Source organism: Phascolarctos cinereus, unplaced genomic scaffold, assembly GCF_003287225.1.
Source record: "Phascolarctos cinereus isolate Bilbo 61053 unplaced genomic scaffold, phaCin_HiC Scaffold_4;HRSCAF=312, whole genome shotgun sequence".
Lineage (NCBI taxonomy): Eukaryota > Metazoa > Chordata > Mammalia > Diprotodontia > Phascolarctidae > Phascolarctos > Phascolarctos cinereus.
This window is the reverse complement of record NW_027555847.1, coordinates 482,687,849-482,714,510: the sequence shown is the minus strand read 5'-3', so window position 1 is coordinate 482,714,510 and position 26,662 is coordinate 482,687,849. Positions and strand designations below refer to the sequence as shown.

The following is a 26,662-nucleotide window of genomic DNA, read 5'->3' as shown; positions in this document are numbered from 1 at the left end:
AAGATGAACAACGAACTTGTCTCAGATCTGAGTTCTAATCTGGACTCTGTCATTGACTAATTTTATGACTTTGGCCAGTCCATTCTGTGACTCCATTTTTCTATCTATAAATTGATGATGTTGAGCCAGATCACCTCTATAGCCTCACTTAGCACTATTACATGCATTTGTAAAGGAGGTCAATGCTATGATACTTTATAACTTTGCAAACCTCTAGTTCTCCTGTGTTTTCACCTCTGTGCATCCGTGAACATTAAGCATGAGGCAGCAGGAACAGATTACCCAGTGACTGAAAAAGACGTGAACACATCCACTTAGTGCTGAATTACTGGGGAATTATTTGAGCCTTGAAAAGAATAAAATCATTAGGCCAAAATATGAGGGACTGAATTTTTTTTTATTCCATAATATTTCTGAACCATTAGAATGGGAGCCACCTGTGAAGGAAGACCTCTGAAAAATAAAAGAATGAGAATAAAGACAATGAGTGCTAATTAAGGTCACACAGCATAATCTTCAGCCACCTAACACATGTTCCGAGTCCTCAGGATTCTTGTTTTCCGTTTTAATGTTTTGATGTGAGAACAAAGTCTTCTTATTGAGTGACTGTTAAGTTCAAGCCATTGTACCAGATGCTGTATTTCTGTCATTCTGTTCTCTGGTCTTTTTGGATGATCTAAGAAAAAACAGGCACTTTTTTACACTTGGTAAGAGAAGAAAATGAAAAAAAACACTTTTGAAAGTTGCTAAATTCCTTTTGTTCTCCCATTGTTCTCCATTCTGAAAAAAATCCTGAAGAAAATAACGGACTTTTTTTTCCCTTCCATAATCATTTCACCTAAATAAACCCTGCAAGTAGAAAATGCAAACGGAAAAATGATTTCTCTGCTTTCCTTACTCTTTTTTGTATATGATAACTGAGCAAACCTCAAGGTAAGTAAAGAGTCTATTAGAGTCTTAGTGCATCAAGAGCTCTGAAATGAGCAGTAAAAGCATGGTTTGTAAAAGCAGATACTATTCATTTTAATATTTATCATTGTAAAACTTGGTTCTGTTCCCAGAATGGTGGGAATTTCAGAATTTCATTTTACACTGTCCTTTGACATTTTTGTATTTTTCATAAAATAACAAAGAAAACCATAGTTTGTAAATAAATGCACTCTCTTGAAAAAGTGTAACATAAATAAGAGACTTTTCCTCTAGGCCCAGGGCTTTCCTGCTTAAATATGTTGATGTGTATGACATAATCTTAACCCACTTTTTAAACAAATTTTTCATTCTTCATAGGATAAAATAGTTCAATTACTGCCACCCTCTGACAGGAACATGTATAATCTGACATACCATGTATTTTTATCATAAAGGCAGAGAAGAGTCACTACTTAATGGGAGTGGCCTTTAAAAGTAAAAAATGTTTTAAGGAGCACTTTCTTGCAATATTTGAATGTAAGGAAAAAAAAAATTTCTTTGGCATTTAAATTTATTTAGGTTATCTTTCAGCACCTAGTTCTGCCCTTACTTCATACATAGCACTCTTCAAGAACATATAATCTCATGTTATTAAGACCTGAAAGATAATGGAACAAGCATGATGAATGCACAGCAGATAGTGGAAAATTACTGAGGTTGAGCCAGGAGTTTCCGGAATATTTGCAATAGGCATTAATTAGGAGTTAGTTTTGGTTTACTTTCTTTTTACAATTATAAGCTAACATTGAATAGTATCAGTTGACTGTAAAAAAATTAAGACCTGACATTTCATTTTCATTGTTCTAATTATCTCCCTCCTGTCCCTCTCTCTTTGTGCTCATCTTTTTTCTTTCCTAGAATATTTTATATTCATAGTTACCTGATACTACTTTTAAAGAAGTACGTATGAACATCGTGGGAATATTGGTAGTCTTTTTTCTTCCAATTTAAAAGAAGAAATTTTTTCACAAAGTGTCTTTCTCTCTCCCATGATAGCCGTTGTACCAATAGTGATAAATCAATGCTGTATTTGTGCTCTTTCAGTTATGCTTGCTTTTATATTTGTACTCCCAGTACTTACCTCACTGTTTTTCACATAGCAAATACTTAAATACTTTTGCACTCATTCATTCACCAGAATAGAAGACTGGGAACATGAAAAGTTGACTGTTAATATTATTTGTCAATGACCCTTTTTTTGGACTTGGGAGTGTTTCTTGCCTTTCCCTATTCAATCTTGGTAGAATCATAGATTAATTATCATTGATATTAATTTCAAGAAAACAAAATAAAGATGTCCAGCAGATTGGATATCCCCACTATGAAGAATCGACAGGGGGCCATAGACAAGAGTCAGCCAAGATGAAGTGTCATGGGTAAGATGTTTTCTGAATTATTGGAAGGTATATCCATAGTGATGAAATCATAGACTCATCAAAGTATTTTTAAAATATTTACAGTTTTAAAAGGGACATTACAGATTATCTAGTCCAAGACACTCATTTTATTGATGAGTAAACTGAGATCCATCCTTTGCTCCAGATTTTGCCAAGGTCACAGAGGAAGTCAATAGCAGAGATGTGATTTGAACCCAATTCTTCTTACTCTGAAGGCAGTGGTATTTCATCCATATGATGTTGCCCATATACATGTGTATTTGGATGAAATCAATGTTTTTTGTCCTGCTTTATGTAAATACTGTGCTTAGGTTTATTCAGTAAATAATGAATTTGTCTGGACTTTATTGGCTCAAACATCAAACAATATACCAATTAATTTTTCAGAAGTGTCACAAATAATTATACTATTGGTCCATATCTCCAAATAAACTTTGATAAATACATGGGGTCAACAGGAAGGGTATATTTTAAACTTTCATAAAACACTTTAATCATAATTTATTTCTCCTTCCTCCTTACTAGGAATTTTCCTTTCTCTTTTTAAAAATCTCTGTTGTTTTCTGTCTCTTGCTTTTGTGTTATTAGAAACGTCATTTGTTGGGTTGGCATTTTTTTCTTTTATATGACTGTTTTAATTGAGGTTATCATGGACCTGTTTACCCTCATTCTTTAAACACTATGCCTCTATACCTTGTGAAAACCATTCAATTCAAAAAAGGTTTATTACATGCCTCCTAGAGAGTACAGCATGCTACTTATGGCAGCTAGGTGGTGCAGTGGATCAAATACTGTGACTGGAGTCAGGAAGACCTGAGTTCAAATATTACCTTAGACATTCACTCACTGTGTGATTCTGGGCAAGACACTTAACCTGGCTTGCCTCAGTTTCTCATTTGTAAAATGAGGTAGAGAAGGACATGGCAAACCACTCCAGCGTCTTTGCCGAGAAAACCCCAAATGAGGCCACAAAGAGTTAAACACAAGTAAAAAAACGACTATAGACAGTATGCTAGCTAATAGGGAAATAATTTTTTAATTACATCTTCTGATTAACTATGAATGACTTAGCTCTTCTCAGCAGCATAATAATCCAAGATAAGTACAAAGGACTTATAATGGAAAGGGCTATAAACAAAAACTGATAGACTCTGAATGCTGATCGAAGCACACATTTTTCACTTACTTAATTTTTTCCTGTATTTTTTTCTTTTGATCTGTTTCTTCTTTCACAACTATGACTAATACTGAAATATCTTTTACATAATGGCACATATATAACCTCTTGCGAATTGCCTACCATTTTAGGATGAGGGGAAGAGAAGAAGGGAGAGAGGAAAAAATTTGGACTCAAAATCTTATAATAATGAATGCTAAAAATTGTCTTGACACATAATGGGGGGGAGAAATAAAAAATGATTTAAAAAAATCACATCATCCCTGCCTTTAATAAATGTATAAATTAGTAAAGGGATAGAATATGTAGATAAAAATTATGAATGTGTGTATAAAACATATATATATACATATGTATACATATATATATGTTCAGTAATTTCATTTATGATGTTAACTTTGTGCATAATTTGAGATTTTCTTTGCAAAGATACTGGAATGATTTTCCATTATCCTCCAGCTCATTTTACAGATGAGGAAATTGAGGCAAACAAGGTTACTTGCCCAGGGTTACACAGCTGGTAACTGTCTGAGGTCAGATTTGAACTCAGGTCTCCAAGCCTGGCACTTTACCCTTTGCATCACCTAGCTGCTTGTGTGTGTTGGGGGTTGAGGGGGAGAAAGGAGGAGAGAGAGAGAGAGAGAGAGAGAGAGAGAGAGAGAGAGAGAGAGAGAGAGAGAGAGAGAGAGAGGAGAAAAAGTAAAAGGGGGAGGAAGAGAAGAAGATCATCTCAGCTAAGTCAATTTGAAATTTCTACTAGGCAATTATTAGTGAGGAATTAGAGATAGTGATGTCCAGCAATATCCAGTAGATGTCCAATAATGAAGGAGATACAAGTAGTGTCTATCACTTAGTAAATGTTCTTTAAATATTCATTCCCTTCTCCTTTGTAAGGATAGCAGAGTCAAGGGAAGAGTATTTTTAGTAGAGTATATCTGTACATATTTTTAGTCAGGGATAAAGGAATAAATAGACACTAAAAACGGAAGAGAGTGAGGGGATGGAAACTGGGCTTGCAGGGTTCCAAAGTGAAGCATAGGGTATATCTTTAAGGATAACTTTAGCAGTGGTGAAGACCACACACACACACACACACACACAAACACACAACTGCAGCCGCACATTGACAGATTGTTCTGTATATATGAATATACTGACACGGCCTTTAGGCTTGATTACATAGAGTAGACCAAGCAACAATGAATACATTCATACTGAATACTACCATTTAGCCTTCAAAGACCTTGACTAAGATAAACATATGAGATATTTTAAACAACTTGTCATCTTCACTATTTATTCCTTCAATAAACATTTGAAGATTTTCCTTTCAGACAAGGTTAGTCTTTTAATGGCTAGATGGTAAAGAGCTCTTTCCTTTCCTAAAATCAGTTCTTTAAAATAGGTATTTGACCAGTTGGAATAGGCCCAGACGCCATGATTTCAGAGTTATTCCCTGACAATGCAAACATGGTTAGATTTGTAGTGAGAACCTAGGTTCCAAATCTGTCTCTTACTAGCTACCTATGTAATCTTAGGCAAGTGACTTAGTCCTCTTGTCCTCAGTTTTCTCATCTATAACGTGATGAGGTTGGAATAGCTGGTCTGAACAATCCTTTCAGCCAAAAAATTCATGATCTTATTTCTTTATGTATATGACTTTGGCACATTGACTTAAATTCAAAGCTTTAATGTTTCTCAGTGCTAAGACTAAGTCTAAGCAAGCTAGGATTATTATGAGGTTCAAATAAAACCATGATTATGAAAGCATTTTGCGAGCTACAAGGATGTGTTATTATACTTCATATAAATAAAATTTCAGTGTTATACTTTAGACAACATTCTCATTATTTGTCCATCAATTTTGTAGCCTGTGGCTCGGCATCTGCAAAGGCAACTTCTAAATTATTTCTCAAGGATGAGAATTTTGTTGTTATGTATAAAAATAGTTAATAATTTGAGTTTTTAAAAAGAAAATCTAACAATTGGAATGGATTATCCACTGTCTTAATGATCATAACATTTTCCAATTATTATTTTGTTCATTTACTGTGCAGGTGCTTCCAAGAGGAAAAAGAAGAAATGAGTTGGAAAACATTAATGTGATATTAATATGAAAGCTTATCTTTAAATGAAAGAAACAAAATATCTTACATTCTTATTTATCTTCTTCAAGCCAATGTCTACTCTACTCTTTCTTTCAATTAAAAGAGGAATTTAGTATAAAAAATTACAGTCTGGGTAGAATTGCATGATGGTGAATCACTCAAAACCTCTCTGTAACTATTTAATCATGTAAATGGGATGTACAGGGTTGTTATTAGGATGATATGAAATAATATGCCTAAAGCTTTAAAAACAAAAACCTATGAAGTCTTATTGATTTGCTTCATTATGTTAGGGAATAATAATAAGCTATCATCTATACAGCACTTTATGGGTTATAAAAAACTTTGCAAATATCTCTTTTGATGCTGACAACAACCCTGGGAAGTAGGTTTTATCATCCCCATTTTTCAGATGATGTAACTTAGGTGGGGAGGTTCAGAAACTTGGCCAAGATCACAAAGCTAGTATGTCTCTGACTGCAGATTCAAACTTAGATCTGTCCTGCGCTATTCACTGTACCATGTAAGTACCCTATGGAAGTGACCTAAGTTATTACAATGTGTCAGAACAGTGAAAGTTTTGGGAGGTACTACCATGCTAGTGAGGACTCTTTTGGGGGGGATGCTGAGAATGAATTTTGTGTCTTTCTTAGTCAAGAATTATCCTAGTTAAATCCTACCTATATTCATGGAATCATAGATCTAGAGCCAAAATAGACCGTAATAGTCAACTAGTCCAACACCATAAGTTTAAAGAAAAATAAATGGATGCCCAAGAAGGATGAGTCATTTGCTCAAGGTCACAAAGGTAAGTGGTTAAACCTAGTTCTTCTGACTCCAAATCTCGTGCGCGCGCACACACACACACACACACACACACACACACACACACACACGTGTATTCATATATACATAACATTTTAACAGAAATAACAACAAAAGAAACAAAACATTGTGTTTACATGCATTAACAATAAAATAAAACTGGGTACTGTATATGTATTACAATGATCAAGCATGGTCATGGATAATATTTAAGAAAATGTACCACTCTCTCTTCATTGCAGATATAGAAGACTATGTGTATAGAATATTGCATATACTCTCATATTTAGTTAATACATTGGTTTTACTAAATTATTTTTTTCTATCTTTTTTAATCTTTGTTACAGAGAATAAGGGAGACCAATAAAATGGAAAAGTAGAAAGAAGAAATACAGTCAAATTCTCCCCAAAATTCCTCTACAAAGATTTAGAAAATACAGTATATTGAGTCCTGATCAATAAATTCAAGTTTAAAAAAACAAACAAACAAACAGTGAGCCTTCTTTTTTTAGCCCAGGTAAACAAAGGAAAATAGAGAAATGTGTGGATACTAGGAATAGACTTTGGCCAAGAATGTCACATTCTTGGAGACTGAAAGAGGACCAAGGCTATATATGAGGGAATGAAGAGGTGTTGGACTCACACAGAGAGGCCTGACCTTGTGAAGGTTTCAAGAAGGTTTCAAGGTGTCAATCAGCAGTTCCATTTCTTGCTTCCTATATCCAAGTCACAGAACTAGAGGGGACCTACCCCTAGGTGTAGCTGTCCAGGCTAAAGAGTGGTTGCTCTAACCCCAGGAGCATAGTCAGGTTTCTGTCTCAGCCTCCAGCCCTATCTAATACCTACAGCAGAATAACTATTTCAGGAATTCTGGACTAAATGGTCACCCACAGTTCTGTCACTCTGAACAAGTGAAAATTCCCAGCTGGCTGATGATGGCTCTGTTCAGTAGTAATCTACTAGAAATCCAGCAAAGAACATGCCTATTGATGTGTTGGTCAGACTCAAAACCTCATCAAGAATTTGTAAATTTAAGAGCAAGAAAACATTGGTCAGACTTTGCCCTGGATCAAACCATTTTGGGGGCACTGAAGGATTGTAGGTCCCCAGTCTGAGCTGTTTCTGAGGTCCTGGACAAATACAATAGTCAATATCCTAGGAAATCAGCAATACGAATCAAGAGAACGTAAGCTAAGCTCAGACATTCCCTCCTGATATGAGCAGATCTTTTCCCTAACATAAAGTTCTAAGTTGGAAGTAGGCTGGAAGAATGAATAAAAAAAAATTCCATTATTAAGAACTATTTTGGTGGAACATGCAAGGCACTCCCCACCAGAAGGTGATGACCCCTCAACCGGTACAAACAAAGACTTGAAGAAAAATATGTCTTGGGAACAAGTTCAACTATAATTTCTGAGGGAAATTAAGAGGTTTTTAAATAATAAGTAATAACAACTAGTTAAATAACATTTTTATAGTATTTACTATGTACCAGGAAGTGTGCTAAGTGTTTTAAAATTATCTCATTTAATCCACACAACAACCCAGGGAAGAAGGTGCTATTATAATCCCATTTTACAGGAGGAATTTGAGGCAAATAGAAAGTAAATTAATCACCCAGGCTACACAGCTAGTGTCTGAGGTCAGATTCGAATTTAGGTCTTCCTAACTGCAGGCCTAGTACTCTATCTCTTTGTCACTAATACTAGTTTTAAAATGAAATCAGAATCCCATGAGAAAATTGGAAAAGAAATAAACACAATGGAAGAAAGAATGAGAAAGAGAATTAAAAATTTGACAAGGCACAAAACATTCCCCAATGAACAGACTTCTCTCAAATTAGAAGAGAACAAATAGGAGTAGATGATTCCATGAGACAAGGAATATTAAGACAAAGTTAAAATTCTGGGGAAAAAAAAGTAGAATAAAATGTAAAGTATTCCATAGCAAAAATAATTGACCCAAAAAGTTGATTGAAATCTGTGACCAGCAACAGATCTTAGATACCATATTTCAAGCAATCATACAGAAAAACTGCCCAAATCTTTTACAACTAGAGGGCAAAGTAGGAGCAGAAAGACTATAGAAATCCCCAAAGAAAAATTCCCAGGAAAATGATAGCCAAACTACAAAACTTTTCAGTCAAAGAAAAAAAAATAGTACAAGTGGATATAAAATTTAGAATTCAAGTATAGTCAGGATCACAAAATAGTTAGCATTCACTATTACTACTAAGGGAAGAGAGCCCATAATACAATATTTGAGAAAGCAAAGGGTATTGGCTTATAATCAAAAATAAATAATGCAGAAAAATTAAGTATAATTCTATAAGAGAGAAAATAGACTTTTAATTAAATGAAGGAATAATGAGATTTTTCTGCTGAAAAGACCAGAGTATTGTAGAAAGAAAGCATAAATAGATAAACATGCACAAGCAAACATAAAGTACTAAACAAGGACAAATTGTTTATATTCTAATATGTAGAGGTGATACATCATCATCCGAAGCCTCTGAGTGAGTCTAATAAGACAGAAGACCTCCCAGTGGTTTCATTATGTTTTAATGAACTTAAAAGAAGATTGGAAATAAAAGGGGGAAAATACACTGGGGTGGAAGAATAGGAAAGGTGGATAAAATTATGTCACATAACTGAGGTACATGAATAATTAATGTACATTGGAACATCCTTAAAACTTGGCTTGGCTCAGGGGACTAAAAGCTCAGATTATTGACATCATTTCTTGGTGGCTTAAGTACAAAAAAGAGAGGAACAGCTCCAGGTGTTGTCTGATGCTTGGTTGGAAGACCACAAGGGAAACTCAGAGGCAGGGGACCTTCATTTAGTTAAATCAACTTGAGGTATCCCCAGCACATGCCTTTGTTGAATGTCTTTCTACTGCTATGGCTAAGTAAATCTTTTTTTGCTAACTGTTGAATGACCTGTGAGTATCTCATTTCATTGCTGTATTGAATATATTGAATATAAACTACCTCAGGACTGTTCTCAGACAGATCCATTCCAAAACACAAGGAACAGAGAAGGGAAATGGAACGTGATGAAACAAGAAAAGTAAGCAGGCCAGTTTGGCTAGAATAAATACTATGCAAGGGGAAATAAGGAGCTATAGATCTGGAGTCAGTTTGTGTAGGACTTTCAACACTAAGCAGAGGACATTGTATATTACCTTAGAATTACAGAGAGCCCCTAAAACTTCATGAACAGAGGAGTGACATGGTCAGACTGGAGCATTAGGAAATTCTCTTTGGCAACAGTGAAGATGATAGGTTAGGGTGGAAAAGGCTGCATGCAATGGTACCAATTAGGAGGTTACTGCAATAAACCAGACTTGATATAATCCGTAACCAAACTATAGGGCTTGAAGGGTGAGTGGAGAGAAATGGGGCAGATGTGAGCAAGATTGTGGAGGTAGAATCAAACAATTCTGGCAACTGATTGTAACATTTTGTAAGATATATTGTGTAATAATTGAAAACGAAAAGTGGAGAACTCATTTTGTAAAACTGAGTGCCTTGAAGAATGATATTACCCTTAACAAAAATAGAGGATAGGAGGGGAGGGATGTCTTAAGTAAGAAAGATGATAGGTTTATTTTCAAAACTTTGAGTTTGAGATTCCCATAGCATATCTAGGTGGAGGTATTAATATTCGTTGCTCTGTGTGTGCATATGTATGTGATTTCAACTTAAAATATATTTCAGTCAGTCAACAAGCATTTATTAAGCACTAATGATGGGCCCTTCACTGTGCTAAGCTCTGGGAAGACAAACAAAAAAAAAAAACTTGATCTGTGCTGTCAAGCAGTTCATATTCTAATAGGGGAAACAAAATGAAAATAATTATGTACATACAATATATTTTTGATGCAAATGGAAAGTAATCTCATAAGAGAGGGACTAGTAGTGGGGGTAGGGAAGGGGGAAGCCTCTAGTGGAAGGTGGGATTAGAGCTGAATCTACCATCAGAAAGAGGTTAGAACGGTGAAATGAAGTGCCATTTTGCTTTTTTGCACATACCAATTTTTCCTCTGTTCCCCCCACCCCCACCCCATGGGCATTTGCATAAAAAGCAACCATTTGTTCAGGAACTTACTCCTACTGCTAAGTTCTTACCTTAAGTTATTATTATTTTTCAGTGACATAAAAATTAGTGGTAAAATTGGGATGTTCCTAATAAAATAGAATATGACTTCAAGAGAGTAACAGTTGAAGTAGACAGTTCCTTAGAAATAAATTCCTGTTGATCAGTGAATATTCTAAGCTGGTTGAATGATAAAAATAAATAAATAAATTTTAAAAAATATATTCAATTTGTCTATATTTTAATCTAATTTATAACTTTTATTTTTGCATTGCACACATTTATAAATCAGTCCTATTTTGGGAGAGATGCCTTGTAAGAAGGTAATACATTTAAATAAAATAAATAATGTGGTGACCTCATATGAAAGTAAGTGTAGCATTCCACATTTGTAGCATCCCCAACTCTATCTTTTAAAAATCCCCCTTCAAAAAAAGCAAATTCTGTATAACAAGTATGTATAATAAAAACAAGAAAAACAGATTCCCTCAATAGTTATATACAAATGTTATACCCTAAATCCATCACATCTCTATAATGGATAGTATGTTTCATTATATTTCCAAGAAGGAAGGCAGATATCAAGAATTCTTTCAGTAACTAAATAGCAAATGTCCCTAAAATGGGATCCTAGCAGGGAACTGAGGAAACAGACATGACTCTGGAAAATCTGCATTATTTTAAATACATGAGGATGACACCCAACTCTGGTCATTGTTATATTGAAATGGCAAAAGAATTAAATAGTTGTGGACAGCTGACTGCATCCTTGCTACTGGCATCTTCATTGCATGACTTTATATCTACCATGTGAGAATGACGTTACCATGGAAATCCTTCATTATACCCAATAAGCAATTATGCTGGTAATAATATCTCATGCAGAATGTTGGCAATCAAGTTAGACTGTCCATGGGCTGAGCTCAATTATAGATCATAGCTTGTCCAAATTTCTTTGATTTCCTTTAAAAGATCAAGCATTATTTTGCAACAACTTTATTTTTTTTTCTTTTTCTGGATTTTTTCCTGGCAGAAGTTTGTGGCCTTTAGGTACATACTAAGAAGGATCTGCTTATCTGTGAAGAGAAGAATTACTGTTGAATATTGTACTATACATCTGGCACTTGGAAATTACTGGTTATATAAACTATAATCTACAAGATTTATGATCCTGAATGATCATTATCCAAATCAGTCTCAGTCTGTTTAACTGTCATCAGTGTTACAATTTTTCTCTTGATTCTCCAAACATCAAATTTAAGCAGAAAATGTACCACTGGAGTTCACAAGGTTAATTCTTAGGGAAGTAGTTTTTTTTTCCTCAAAAAACAAAATGATCCCTCCTCTTGAAATTGCATTGGCTTTGTCCATCCATATAATTGCTTTTTGTTTTTCTTAAGAACTGAAGAAAATTTAACACTTGGAGTAAGAGCTAGCAGCACTAGCCTAACCTCTAATACCACAATCACAGACAGTTAATAAATGTATCCAATTCCACAAGTATAACTAATCCTAATTTAAAATACACTTAACTGGGCTTAACCCTTTAACCCTCTCAGTACAAATTCCAAATTATGTTATTTAAGTTAAGAAAAAAAAAAGAAAAACCTTTAGTGCTTTGCAAGCAGACATCTCTTTATCCTTAGAGAAAAACAATGGTGTTGATTCATATTCTGCCTAAAGTCAATTAAAAGTCCTTTAGTTAGTTTGTTGTTGTTGTTTTTCACCTTGCCCCAACTGAACGTTCAAGCTTTTCGTCATGATCCTTCACTATTCCTAGGTGAATCTACCTTTTTTTTTCTACTTTCAATTAGACATTTCCCTGATACCATCTTTTACACAACCTTTTCTTTGCAATTCCCTGTATGTAGTGTGCCAGTGTCTTCATATACATTATTTCTCCTGCCATTGCCCTTTCAGTGAGCCTTACTTTTAAATCTTTGGAGAATGTGGTATTTCATGAATCGTACCCTCTCTGCTGTCTGTCTGTCTCTCTGTCTCTGTCTCTGTCTCTCTCTCTCTCACGCACACACACACACAAACATGTAGGTGTTAAAAGAAAAAAGGTGGGCCTTTTATTCCAAGGAAAGGCCTGGAGTAATTAAATATGCTATGTAATTTCCCAAAGGCAATAAATCCATTCCATTTCTCTCCAGTTCAATTCTTATTTTACCTCATTTTATATTTAGTGTCTGTACAACATATTTACATTAATGAATGAATATGGTTTGAATATCCAACTATACATAATAATTTAAACAATAGATCTTGATAGTATGGAGCATTGGACTAAATCTAATAAAACACAATTACAAAAGGGTAAGTACAAATTCTTAAAATTGGATAAAAAAATTAAGTCACAATATAATTTGGGAGACACAGAGTTATACTGGAGTTGGTCTGAAGACAGCAAGCTTGAGTGCATACCCAAAAGCAAAATATGAGTCAGTAGCATGACATGGGATGTGGTAGTGTTGAGATTTAGGGGTTTAGGGGTACTGGAACCTGAAAATGACAACACACAGGTCCTGCCCAGAAGAATTCAACCCAAGCCTTCTTTCAGCCAAAGACAAGGCTTATTAGAAAATCCATCATATTGGACAGACTCTTAAAGAGTCTGAACATTAGTGAGCTATTGGCTAGATTTTAAGAATCTGAGCCTCTTAATGGAGAAAAGATGGACCTTATATACAGCAAGACTATGAAAGGGAGCTAAAAGTGGCCAAGTAGTCTAGGAGGTAATAGAACTCCAGGGACCTGGACCATGTGGCCAAGGGAGAATGGAGCCTAGACAGGATTAAGGGTGGGAAGTGGCCTGGGGCCATACGGAGGTAAGAAAATGGAGGGCTAAGCTAGGTTAAGGGTAACAACCTGGAGATTGGGCATTGCCACAATGAAAGGGCAGTCGTTAGGACTATAGACTCAAGCGAATGCCAGAGGCAGCCATGTGGGAAAGTCCAGGGTTTTTCCCATTTGGTGTCCAGATCCCAACCCTGTCAGTATCTGGAAATGCTACCCTGATCTTGACTGGATTAAGTGAGGCACAGCTTCCAGGAATACAGAGGAGCTAGTCAGTCTAATTTAAACTTGTTGAGTATCATCTGGAATAATATATTCTGTTCTGGTGCTGCAGTTTAAGAAGAATGTTGATATGCTGAAGGGTGACTAGTAATGGGCAACCAGTATGGTTTAGAACCTTGATTCCATGTCATATAAGGTTTAGTTGGAGGGACTGTGCTCAAAGACTGGTTGGAGGTGGGATTTAGAACGGAGGGCATGATAGCTATATTCACTTATCTAGAGGGTTGTCACGTGTAGGGGGAATTAGACTTCTTTTGTTTGGTAAAGTGGAAAAAACAGCAGCAAAAAGTATAACTTGCAAAAAGTCATATTAAGACTTAATATCAGGGGAAACATATTTGTTAAAAATAAGAGCAATACAAAAAATTGAATAGGCTATCCAAAGAGGTAGTGGCTTCCATCTTCTTTATTCAGGAGTTGGATGGTCACTTGTTGGACTGGAGTGGAATGGAGATCTTTTTCACGGTGGGTTGAACTAGAAGCTTGCTGAGGTCTCTTCTAATTACCAAATTTTCAGATTCCATCTACATGACTATAAATTGAGCATTCTTTATCCACCTGATTTTTTTCTTTGTGGATAGCTTTTGTTGTTGTCATTTAGGATGCTGTGCAATATTCTGATTCTTGGTGCAATTAACATTTTTTATGTAAATAGAAGCATGTAGAAGACTTCACAATTCTGTGGCAGTTACACATCTCTCTGTTTTATTGCTTGCTTGATATTAATAATCAGAGTATTATTGAACAAAGATATCTCTGAAGTTGTATCTTTCAAGGAATGTTGTATGATTTCAACATTTGAAGTCCATGAGATCTCTGATTAGAAGAGAATTTTAAGGGACACATTATGTTCCAGTGGATCAAATGCTTTTGAATAATTAACAAAAAATAAGTATAGTAGGAGTATTCTCTACATCTTTCAACCAATTGTGTGATTGGGACTGTTACAGAATATCTTGCAAAACTTGCCTGTCTCCTCCTCTATGCATGTTTAGATTGTTCTCATAGAAATTTTGTGTAGCTGGGAAAGGAGGCATATGAGTTATCAATTATTGATGTTCTCTTAATTATCTTTTTTTGGTAATAATAAGATCTGAGATTTTCACCCTTATATCTGCTGTATTTTCTCTTCTCTCAAATAATTGACAACATCAAAACTTAGGCATTTCTCATACAGATTTATTCTTTCTATACCTGTTTATCTTATCTAATTGTTCTTTCCACAGTTAGTCAACAAGCATTTATTAAGTACCTGCTTTGTGTTGGTCACCGTATTAAGTCATGGGATACAATGAAAGGCAAAAGATGCACTGTCTAAAAGAATTCATATTCTAACATGGAGGAAACATGGAAACAACATATTAAAACAAATATATACAGGAAAGATGGAAGATAATCAATAGAGGACAGGCACTAGCATTAAGGGGGACTGGAAAAGCTTCTCGTGGAAGGATTTTAGCTGAAACTTTAAGGAAGTAAGGGGAATGAGTAGAAAGAAATGAAGAGGGAGTTTCCAGTATGGGTATAGCCATCTTTTTTTTTCCCTTCATGTTCATTTTCATTCATTCACTTAAGGTACCTTTGGGTTTATGACATTAGAGTCTAAATGTAGTGACTTCACTATAATTAATAAAGAAAGAATTTGTTACAAAAATCTTTACAAATAATTTCCTATGGCCTTTCTTCTGGTATTGTCCTTAAATGACTACAGGATGCCTTTGCTTAGTTAGGTCTCTATGCAAGTTTTCTCTTAATAGTTTTTACAGACCCCAAATTATGATACTAAAAATTGATGTTTGGCAAATAAGTTCTTGTTGTTTTTTTTTTTTGGGGGGGCTAGGCAATGGGGTTAAGTGACTTGCCCAGTGTCACACAGCTAGTAAGTGTTATGTGTCTGAGGCCAGATTTGAACTCAGGTCCCGCTGACTTCTGGCCAGTGCTCTATCCAGTGCACCACCTAGCTGCCTTGAAATTTTTGAAAGCTGATTTTAAGTATATTCAAATAAAAACACATTAGCAGAATTCACTAAAGTAATTATGAGATGAATAATTTGATAATGCAAAAAATGTTATGATCATGTATTAATGTATTTGTTTTGCAAACTGTGATATGTACACATGATCATGGCTAAAGTAATAACATTGGCTAATATTCAAATCAAGGAAGAAAGCAATCTAAAATGCAGTTCTCTTAAAAATTTTATTTCCAAAGCTGTCAATTTTATTGTGGTCACTAATAAAAAAAATGCACATTTTTATTTTCAAATATGCACAGAACATTTTCATCTTATGTCATCAAAAGAAGAATGATGATGTAGTAGAATGCAGGGAAAACAGGTTCTTATCCTGACAAGTGGTAATTGTGCCACCTGAGGTAACTCATTCATTCAGCCTCTCTAGACCTCAGCTTCCTCAGCTACAAAATGAGGCAAGACAAATAAACCCTAAATGAAAATCAATGTTGTAGTGGGACTGAGGAGGTATAGTGTCAAACCTTGGCTCCCTTACTTATGATCTGTACCATTCTAGGCAAATCACTTAATCTATCTCTACCCCAATTTCCCTTATGTAAAATAGGGATAACACTTTTACTCTACTCCCTCATAATACTGTGGCAAGGAAAGGGATTTTGCAAATCTTAAAGTATTTTACAAATGTAAGGGTATATTTTTGAATATGAGTTGTTTTAAGATCCCTTCCAGTCCTAATATTTGCTTAAAAGGCAACTAAATGGTAAGTTGGTAGAGTGTTGGATTTGGAGTCAGGAAGACTTGTATTTGAATCTTGCCTCAGGCATTTGCTACCTGTGTGACCCTATGTAAGTGACTTAACATCTTTCAGCCTCAGTTTCCTCGTATATGAAATGGGGCTGATAAGTAAGTCAACTAGATTTAATAAGCACTGTGTCATGTGTCATGTGTCATGCACCATGCTAAGCTCTGTGGATCTGAAGAAATGCCAAAAAGTCTTTACTATAAAAGAAGTCATAGTCTAATGGGGTTGATAACATGCAAATTACTGTGAACAAATAAGATAAACACTGTAAAAGGGGGTTAGCCTCAGAGAGAAGGCATTAAGATTAAGAAAGAGCAGAAAATTTTTTTTGTCAAAAGCAAGACTTTAGCTGAGACTTGAAGCCAACTAAGCAGAAGACAGAGGTGAGGAGAGAAAAAGTTTCAGGCATTGGGGACAGGTAATGAAAACACTCTGAGTCAAAAGACAGATTTGAGAAACAATAAGGAGGCCAATGCCATTGGATTGAAGAATACATGTAAGAGAGTAAGGTGTAAGAAGACTGGGAAAAATAGGAAGTAGCCAGTTTATGAAGGACTTTAAAAGACAAATAGAGAATATTATATTGATCCTAAAAGTAAGAGGGAGGCACTGGGCTTTAATGAATAGGGAGTGACTCGGTTAGAATTACACTCTAGTGTGTTCAATTTGACAGCTGAGTAGAGATTAGAGTGGGGAGAGACTCGAGGCAGAGATTAACAGATTATTGCAATAATCTGGTGTGAGGTGATGAGAGTCTGCACCAGTGTGGTGGCATGTTAGAGTAGAGAAGTGAAAGTATAGGAGAATTGTTACAAAGATAAAATGAATAAACTTTGCAATAGATTGAATATGTGGGAAAAGAGAGACAGAAACAGAGACAGGGGGGATGTGAGGTGTAGAGTCCAGGATGATACCTAGCTTATTATACTGGTGATGGGGAGGATGGTAGTGCCCCCAGCAGTAATAGGAAAGTTAGGAAGAGGAGAGTATTTAGGGACTTAAAATGTTTATGGGAAGTTCAGTTTCAGATGTACAATAGGCAGTTGAAGATGTGAGCCTGGAGGTTGGAAGAGAGGCTAGGGCTGGAGGAGGTGATATGAGAGTCATTTGCATAGATATGATAATTTAAATCCTGGAAGCTAATGAGATCATTAAGTGAAAATAGTTTAGAGGCAAAATAGAAGCACCCCAGGGCAGAGATTTGAGAAATATCCAGATTTACCAAGTAACTTGGTAAGGGTTGTTGTGAAGATCAAATGAGATAATATAGGTAAAGCACTTTAAAAACCCTATTTAGAAAGGCTAGGTGTGGTTAGTAGCTATTCTAAGACCTATGGTCCTAAAGAAGTGATGATACTTCAGAATTAAAGTATGAACCTACAATGAATGACCTTAATAAGCCTTCCTGTTGATAATATTAAACCCTAACATGCATATAGACTTCAAAGTAAGGCTATTAGTCTTATAACAGATGATACTTCTCAATGCATAGTAGTAAATTTACATAAGAATTCAGGGCATTCCTTGCTACAGGTAGCTTTATTTTCAATCACTTTCAATATATTGTGCCTATTTATGCTAGCCTTACTTATAACTATGTTTAATTTACATGGATCTTTTAAAAATGGCCCAAACTGAAATTTTACAGCAGATTTCTCATTGTTCCAAGGAGAAAATCTCCTGTGTGAATCAGCTTTAAATACAAATCTTCTGCTAAAATAGTTATTTTGATGTTGTTAATTAAATTGTTAAAGCTTCTGAAGATTAATTATCCATGAGTAAAGTGTTTAGGGAAAACTGCACTAAACCCTGGAAGCACTCCAATGATAATACTCTGATTATACATTTGGCAAATAAACACTATCCAATACAACATTGAAACTTGGACAATAATTAATTATTTAATTAACTGTAGTAATTATGGATATCTATCCAAAATGAATTATGAATGTCATCATTAATCAAGCCAAATTAGCATTGCACTTCATTTTTATTTCATTGAATCATGAATATTTGAAAAATATTAATTGAGAAAGTTTAAGTGTTGTGTGATCAACAACAACATTTCATCGTTCATGTGATTCAGAAAAGGCTATGGCAAAGAGTCCATGTACTTACCTTCAAACAAACATATAATTCATTGTAATATATATTATATCTCTATACATTAAGTCCAAGAATTTAATGTAGCAAACATTTATTGGCTACATATCATAAACAAGATACTGTACCTGATATTGAAGATTCAAAGAAAAAATAAAACATCCATTTTCCTTAAGGAGATTATAATCTAATAGAAATGATAAATCTAAGAGATCATCTCATCTATTGTCCTCATTTTCCAAAAAGGAAAAAAAAGAAAAAAAAACAAGAGAAGGAAGATGGCTTATTCAAGGTCATGAGGAAGTTAGTGGGAATTTGAAAGAACTTATAGGTCTGATTTCCAATTCAGTGCATTTTTATAGTATGTTATCTTTTCTAAGATATATACACAAAGAAATCAGTATAATGTAGGTTTATTGAAAGTAGGTGTGGTATGATAGGTAGAGAGATAGCCTGGATGACAGAAAGATAAGGGTTCAAGTCCAAATACTGATATAAAATTATTGAGAAATCTTGGGCAAGTTCCTTAATTTCTCAGTGCCCCAGGCAAAAGTCTAAGATTTACCAGTTTCTTTCTGCATTGATAGTTTGTTAAAGAGAGTTTGGCCTCAAGGTCCTCTAAGGTCCTTTCCTACTGTAAACCTAAGATTCATCATTGTGATACAATGAGTTCACTGAATCGGTGAAACCATATATGTGTACTGTTTCCTCCCAACCTCCCATGTAGGGTAATAAAGTACTAACTACAAGAATTCCAAAGATCTTGGTTTATGCCCTACTTAGGAATCAAGCTATGCTATGTCACTTTATGTCTCCATGCTTCAATTTCTTGATCTGTAAAATAGGGTTAACAAAATTGTCCAGATTAAGAAACTAAAAATATTGTGTGGGTCAAACAACAGAATGCATATAAATGTACTTTCAAAATTGATTAAATGCTATAGAAATATAAGATATCATAGAGAAAATATGGATTGTCCAGAAATGTGATGTCATCCTGTATGATATTGGACAAGTTACAAGTTATGAAAAGCTCAAGTTTTCTCAATTATAAATTGAAGTGTTTAACTAAATGAGCTTAGATCCCTCCATCTCTAAATTTGTGATCTTATGACCATAAGATGTGAGGAATCATTACTAAAACAACCATTGAAGTGTAAGAGTAAGGGCACAAACTTCTTAGAATAAAAATCCAAATCAACAAAAAAATGGAAAATCAAAAATTCAGAAGAAGACATTATCTACAATTAACACAGTTCAAATCTGACTGATTCAATTATGTGTTAAAAAAGAAAGAAGAACAAAGGGAAAAAAAAACTTTTACACTAACAATGATCATTTCCTGTGAGATTTAACTAGTGTAAAGCATTCACCAAAATAAGGAAGACAGAAGACTCAAAAATAATCTCCACTCTCAGCTATCTCCTTACCAAAATGCAAGATACACAAAAAATAAGAAGGAAGAGAAGGAGGAGGAAGAAGAAGAAGAAATACATGTTTAGAATGTAAAATCATAAAATCACTGGGAAAACATTGTGGAAGAAGATTTTGGGAATATATGAGCAGTATAGCCTAACAAAACAACAAAACAAGGTGCAGAATTATCATGAGATCTGAGTAAGCTGATACATTGAATAACTACTTTTAAAAGATAACAATAAACAGGAACATTTCCAAAACAAACTATTTTCATCACTAAAGAAAGTGGAACCACCACCTTTAAATTTTAATGTTTTAGTCTCTAACATACTGTAGAAGGAAGTAGAAATGATACTTAATTTGATATATCAAGAGCAGTGGGAGTAGAGCTAGTATACAGAAAAATAATTAGAAGCTGGAAACAGCACAATGTTTAAAGCATTAATGGATCATTTTTTTTAATTTGTGTTTATTTTATTTTTAATTTCTGAAATAAAATAAACACTTCCAAAACATAGTATATTTAAAAAGATGATTACACATGAAACTGCGAATTTATTATGTACAACTTGATATTCCTTTTCACTATATAATAGTTTTAGGGTAATTTTTTTCTTTTTTTTCTTCCCTCTCTCCTACCCTAGAGATAGCTATCATTAGACACAAATGTGTGTGTATACACACATGCATATGTTTATGTATATATGTGTATGTGTGTATATATGTATGTATATATTTTAATTCTATACTTCTTTTTATCAATTCTTTCTATGGATGTGGACAGCATCTTTTTAATATGTCTTTTATAATTAATTTATTATTATAATAGTCAAAATGACTTATTCACTTAACATTGTTCTTAAAAAAATATTGCTGTTACTGTGTATAATATTCTCTTAGTTCTGTTCATTTCACTCTTCATCTTTTCACATGTCTATCCAGGTTTTTCTAAGATCATTGACCTCATCATTTCTTATAGCACACTAGTATTCCATCACAATCTTATACCACAACTTGTTTACCCATTTCCCAATTGATGGGCAGTTTCAATTTCCAGGTGTTTGCCATCACAAAGAGAGTTGCTACAAATATTTTAGAACATATGGCTTCTTTTCCTTTTTCCCTAATTATCTTTAGAAATAGAACTAAAAGTGGTATTTTTGGTTGGGTCAATTTTAAAAATATCGATCAATATATAATTATTAAATACTTATTGAGTGCCAAGCATAATGCTTGGACTATTAATGCAAAGACACATTGAAATTGCCTTTGCCTTAGAATTTACAGTCTACTTGGAATACACTGTGTACATCCACAAATAAATACGAAACATGTATAATAAATGCAAAGTGATCTTGGGGGGAGCTATTAATAGCAGGGGAGGATGGAGAAGGCTTATTTTAGGAGGGTACACTTGAGCTAAGCTTTGAAAACAGCCAGGAAGTAAGAAGGCTGCCTATATACATAGGTGAATTCTATATGTAGGCAACAGCTCTATAAAAGCATGATAACAAGATGGAATGTTCCACAAGAGGTAAACCATTTTGGGTAGAACATAAGGTGCAGTGTGTGAAGGTGAATAATATTTAAAAAAACAGAATGATTGTCTAGAACCAGAAGTGGAAGTCCTTTTAATGACAAAAAAGGAATTTATCTTAGGTACAATATGGAGCCAAAACAACTTCTTGAGTAAGGCAGTGGCATAGTTAGATTTGTGCTTTAGGAAATTAGCTTTGAAATCTGTGTGTAAGATGGATTAAAAATGACCCTAACTTGAGGCAGAAAAACCACTGATCTGAAATCATTATTTCTCCATAATGGTAACCAAGAAGATTACATATGATACATATGCTTACTTTCTCACTTCTATAAATTATTTATCCAAGATTTGTATGCAGGTATCAAGGTCATGCTGAAGGAAAACATGGAAAGAGAGCAGGTATATTTTTTTTGCAAATTATTTTCTACAACAGAACATATCTTCATAATTCCAAATTTGACTGAAAGTACTAATGAATGTAAGATCCAACTGTACAGTTTTTGTTAGTAATGAAAACAGCTTTTACTTTTTTTGAGGAAAGAAAATGCAACCATAAATTTTCCATACCAAAAAAAATTCAGCCTTGCATTTCTCAAGATAATTAAGGATTACTTGATATTTATAAAAACAGAGATTAATCTGTTCAATAATCTTCTGATTACTGATATAAATCAAGGCATATAACAACTTTGCAAAGTTATTCACAACTTTAGTCAATGTTGGTCTACATATTCCAAATATAAAGGATTTCTTATAGGTTGTGAAGTCCTGAAGATGTTACTATTTGAAGATAAATCAATAAATGCTTGTTAAGTACCTACTATGCACGAGATGGTGTCCTAAGGGCTAGAGACATGAAAAGAGGTAAAAAAAAAAAATACTCCTTGCCCTAAAGGAGCTTCTAATTTACTGAGGGGAGATAATATTCAAACATATATAGAGAAAGTAAACTATATACAGATTACATTTTTTCTGATTACAGCAAGGGCAAGGACATAGTATATTGTACTCAATGAAATCCACAATCATTCAAAAGAGATTAATCTAGCAGCTCTCTCAAGACAAACTAAATAGAAGACTAATGTCTGTTGCCTAGACAATGATATACAATTAGATGGACAAGTCATTGAGTTGCTATGTCAATATAGATATCTAGAATAAGTATGCCAAATGGGTAATAAGCTGGGTCCTTAACTGAGTAGGAGAAAGACAAGAAACTAGTTCATATAGAGGCAATTATGTATAATTTGCTTATGGTTCAAAGATTTTCTAGACACAAACTCATCCTTTAATACAGAGCCCAGGGATAAATCTTAACATTTTAAGACTGTGAAACACAAGTTCTTACATGTTTGACTTACTGAAAAGGTTTAATTTATAGTCCACAGAGCAGACTGTTTTCTTTACTAAGACTATTCTAGCTAAGGACAGAGATTCTCATCAATAGCCCAGTAACTTGATGATCAATCCATGAAACAAAGAAAAATGTTTAAAAATGATCCACAGCCCTCTCTCTTGAGAGTCTCTTGCTTCTGCAATCAGACATAGTAGAGTAGAGAATGGCAGAGCAAGAAAGGGAGTGTGGGGTACAGAGAATGCTAATCAAACGTTTTTAGACCATCTCTACATATCTTACCTTTTGTTGCTTTGAATGTGAGATTCTTGTCCAATTCACTAACAAGATAGTTACTACCTCAATAGGGATTTTAATTTTGAAATTTTTTTTTCCCCTATAAACTAAAAGAAAAAGAAAGTTGCCGCTAAAAGGAATGACTCAAAAATTCATCCTGGAGAGGCAAATAAAGGAGTTACTGAATTAATTTTAACCTCCAACCAGAGACAACCAGAAATATAATTTAATGTAGCATTTAGTCACTTTATATTGCTGTTCCCATGATAAGTAAATGCAAACATATCACTATGAAATTAATCACAGCTTTTCTATCAACACCTGTTGTGGTAGATAAAACAGAGAAAATCTATGGCAAACATAGTAAAACCCTTCAAATTGATTCATCATATACTTTGTTAATCTGTAATATCAATGTGAAGGTAGGCAGAGGAGAGATAGTGAAGAAATGTCAGAAAATACAGTTCAGGTAAAAAAAATTATATACAAAGGCTTATAGACTAGGTTCAGGGGTAGAGACCCTGAGGACTCAAGGCCACATGTGGCCCTCTAGATCCTCAAGTGCAGTCCTTTGAATGAATCCAAACTTCATAGAACAAACACCCTTAATAAAAGGATTTGTTCTGTAAAACTTGGACTCAGTCAAAAGACTATACCCAAGGACCTAGAAGGCCATATGTGGCCTCTAGGCTGCAAGTTCCTTACCCCTGGACTAGGAGTTTCATGCTTATTTATCATAAATGCTTCCTCAGAAAAAAAAAAAAGACTAAGTTTATATTTGACATTGTGAGGACCAACTAACAACAAAAGTACCTAGTACATTCAAGGTTTGATGCAAGACAATAGAGACATAAAAACAAAAATAAAAGTCTTTGCCCTCAGTGATATATATTTTCTCCAGGAGTAACAATATGTACAGATATAAGTATATATAAAACATATACAAAGATATATCTATATCTCTAGATATAGATAGTGTCTGTAGGGGGCAACACTAATAAGTCAGGGATGAAAAAATGGTAGGTGCCACATGGTAGGTGGCACTTGAACTGAATTCTGAAGGAAATCAGGAATGTTAAGAGGTGTAGGGAAGGAGGCAGTGCATTCCAGGTATGATCGATAATTTGAGCAATAGCGAAGAAATGCAAGATGGACTGTCTCCTGTGAGGATCAGCAGTAAGACCAGTTTGTTTAGACTGTAGAGTACATGAATGGGTATACAATATATGAGGAGAGCCAGGTTATGTAGGACTTAAAATGCTCTGTGATAGTTGAGGAAATAGGGAACCACTGGAACTTTTCAAACAGGGAAATGACATACTGTTTTAAGAATATCACTTTGGCAGCTGTGTGGGACTATGGATCAGAGGGTGAAAAAAAAATTGGGAAAGGGCACTAATTAAAAAATGCAATAATCCCTGGCAGATTTTATAAATTAAGACACTAGGGTGGTAGTCTTGTGAATGGAGAAAAAAAGAGAGAGAACTCATGTGACTGATGTTGTGGAAATAGAATTTTCATGACTAGGTGACAATGTATGTGAGACATGGGAATGTGAGAAACCAAGGATACTCTAAGGTTATGAACCTGGGGGAATGGAAGGATGGTAGTGTCCTTGATAGAAATAGGGGGTTCATAAGAGAAGTGTTTTGAGGTTGGGAGAACAATTTAATGAATGCCATTGGGGATATACTTAATTTGAGATGCCTGCAGTATATCCAATTTGAAATACAGTTAATATGGGAATAGAGGCCAGAATAGAGACTAGTGATTGATACTATACATTTTGGAGCCATCTTCATAGAGATCATAATTAAAGGTGGTGATACAGCAACCACAAGAGAACATATAGAAAAGAAGGCCCAGAACAAAGCATTTAATAAAAGTAATTTTAAAAGATATGGTATAAAATAAAAATGATACAACCTTCACACACATAAAAAGCTTGATCCTGAAAAATGGGTAATGGATAGAGAAATGAATATTGATGGAGAATATAAGCATTTCATAAAGAAATTTAACAAAGATAAATAAATTGTTATTTAAGGGCAAATTACCCTAGAGACCACCACAGACAGCAAACATTTGATTTCCTTACCAAGCAATTCAATTCAATTCAATAAACATTTTAAAGTTTCTGCTATGTTCCAGGCACTGTGCTAAGCTTTGGGAATATGAATAAGCAAAAGAAAGACAGTCACTGCCCTCTAAGAGCTTACAATTTAAGAAGGGAAGACATCATACAAATAGCAGGTGTCAAGTGAAGGGGAATATCAAGGTGTACCTGGCAAGGGGGCTCTTGTTCCATGGAGTTGAAACTAGGCAGAGGTGCAGATGCAAAGTGGAGTTAGCAGAAAGTCCATTTTCTGCCTCGATAAAGGAAGACAATGGGAGAAATTCAATATTCCACACTCTAGCTCTCCAATCAAAGGGGAAAGGAGACTGAGAGAGGTGGTATCCTAGGCTTGAGAAAGCAGCATGGTGATGAGATTAGAAATGAGGGATGTATCCTGGGAAGGATATTTTGTGTGGAGTTTAAACCAGACAGAGATGCAGATGCAAAGTGGTGTGAGATGTTGCAGCAAAGGGAAACACTGAATTGGGATACAACTTGTTTGTGTGATCCTATGGAGAGGAATGATAGATGTTTAAGAGTGGTTTCACCTTATATGACAATGAGAGGCAATTGAATGGAAACAAATTGAATGAAAACAAACATTAAAAATGGAAAAGATCTGCAAAAATTTTATAGAATTTTTTTCATTATAGAGAGAATGGAATTACCACATTTAGAATTTGACACCACAGTCCTGAATGTGTTACATGAGGAAGCTAAGACAAACCTGAAGAAAACAAAGCTGGGAAAAGTAGATAGAATAGATGGAATATTCAACACTCATTAAGTCAACATTGAACATATATTTATTAGCATATAATAGCATTATGGTATTAAAATGAAATTAAAAGTCTCTGTCCTCCAAGAGAAATGGAATGTCAGAAATTCTTACATTACATTTGAGAAACCAAGGCATGCACAGATAAGACAATACAAAATGTACAGCATACAAATTTCAGGGGTGGAGACAGCACTAATAGTTGTGGAAACAGAAAAAAAAAATCTTATATAAAGGTGAAAACTGTGGTGAGCCTTAGAGGAAGCTCAGAATGCTACAAAGTAAATATGAGAATGGAGAGAATTCCAGACATGTAGGATAGAATCTGCAAAGGTGCAGAGATTAAAGACAGGAAGTCATGTAGAGACAATATTGAGTTGACAGAAACATAGAACACTCAAGGGTTCTAATGGGAAATTAAAAAGTTATCATGTAGTCACAAAGAGGCATCTCTATTTTATACTAGAGGGATTACAGGCACAGAGGAAGTCCAAAGACAGTTCTTCTTATGACTTCTAGGATTTTCCCTTAAACAAAGACCTATTTGTTGAATGCCAATATTTTTATGGTGATGTTATATGGCCATGAGTAGTGGAATGCTATAATCTCTGATTAACCGAAGCTGAGGATATAGAAAATAAAAA

General features: G+C 34.6%; 1 long non-coding RNA gene across 1 annotated transcript in view; it reads right to left on the bottom strand.

The window, feature by feature from the left end:
- Positions 1-378: 378 nt before the first annotated feature.
- LOC110212590 (uncharacterized) overlaps positions 379-26,662 on the bottom strand; it is a 61,376-nt gene continuing 35,092 nt past the window's right edge. The window contains exon 3 of the long non-coding RNA XR_013485721.1: positions 379-676. This is a non-coding gene — a long non-coding RNA (uncharacterized LOC110212590). The remainder of the gene's footprint in view (positions 677-26,662) is intronic.